This window comes from Lepidochelys kempii, chromosome 7 (genome assembly GCF_965140285.1).
Source record: "Lepidochelys kempii isolate rLepKem1 chromosome 7, rLepKem1.hap1, whole genome shotgun sequence".
Classification (NCBI taxonomy): domain Eukaryota; kingdom Metazoa; phylum Chordata; order Testudines; family Cheloniidae; genus Lepidochelys; species Lepidochelys kempii.
The window spans coordinates 108744824-108746360 of NC_136386.1; positions in this window are offsets into that span (position 1 = coordinate 108744824).

Here is a 1537-nt window from a genome sequence, read left to right on the forward strand (position 1 = left end):
CTACTGCACAGTGGGTGTTTTTCTTAAAAAAAACCCAACAAACCCAGGTGTGGTAGTAAAATTTTCCTCCATTGCTTACATTCTAAGAATAAGGAACATCACACACACTGCAGCCTAGCAAATGGCAACACTTTTTAATGGTTCTAATTGTGCTGATACACGTAACAGCATTGAAATAGATTTTTTTAAAGATATGCTGTAGTTCAAAAGGAATTATTTGGGGGTAAATTCGATGGCCTGTTATACAGGAGGTCAGATTAGATTATCACAGGTATCTTCTGTCTTTGGAATCTATGAATCTATGAAATGCAACCATCTCTGCGGAGGAACAACTGATACACTGGGGAAAGATAGCAGCATCAGAGCAAATACCCTTTTTTACAGAAAGTGGGCTGAGGTCTTAAACACAGCATTACAAAATTTCATGGATTTTAATCAACCTACACCTACTCCGTACTTTGGGACATGAAAGTAAAAGAACAAGCGGGTTATTGGTTGGGTGGGAACATGTACATGCTAATTTTGCCTAGCTCACTCCAACGTCCATGCAGGCAGAGCAGAAGGCGTCTTTGCCTATGTTTTCAAAAGCAACTGGTGATTTTGGGACGGGTGCCTAACACGAGACCTTGCTTTCAGAGGGCGGGTGTTCAGAAGCAGGGCCCTTTATCGCGTAAAAAGCTGGAACCCCAAATGCTTTACAAAATGTCGGTCCCTGAGTTTCGGATACGTTCTGCCCCGCGCTACTAACACTTTCGGGGGGGGGCTGGGGTGGGCGCCTGCCTTTCCTGCCCCGTGGCTGGGGTGGGGAGCCTGAGTCCTAACGCTACCTAACCCCCCCCCCCCCGAGGTCACAGAGAAGGGCGCCCGGCTTCCTACTCATGTTCCTGGCCCAGCGGCCCCCCCGCCGCCCGGCAAAGGCTGACACCGGGAGCGAGTGAGGTCACCATCGCCCCCGCCCTCCCGTTCCTGGTAGCTGCGGCCAGACTTAGCAACCGGCGGGAGGGGGGGAGAAGAAGTGGTGGCGTAAGCCCAGCGCTGCCTGCGGATCTGGGCTTTCACCATACACTTGGCCTTTCACTCCGGCAAGGAACAATCTGAAACTTAACACTGTCTATGTTTATTCAGTCCAAACAGGCCGATTTACTCAAGGTTTAAAAGGCCCCAACTAAACCCACCCAGGTGATCTGGGGCGAATCAGCTACTGCCAATTATCGCCCCGCTCAACGGGAACGAACTGTGGCACCAGGCATTTCAGAGGAGGGTCAGGGGATGCCCCATGTTCTCCCTAAAATGCCTGGTCTCTCCGCCGCTGGCCATGCTGGGAGTTATAGTCTTTTGCCCTCCCATCCCTTCCAGTTTTCTGGGAGTATTGAGATAGTCCCGCCTCCTAAAACTACAATTCCCAGAAGGCCGTGGGGCGACCCCATCCACCTACCCAAGTCTTATCCTCTGTGACTACGACCCCCAGACGGCACCGCAGCGCGGTGGCGGGGAATGGGAAAGAGAATCCGGCCGGAGAGGGAGCGGGCTGCGGCTG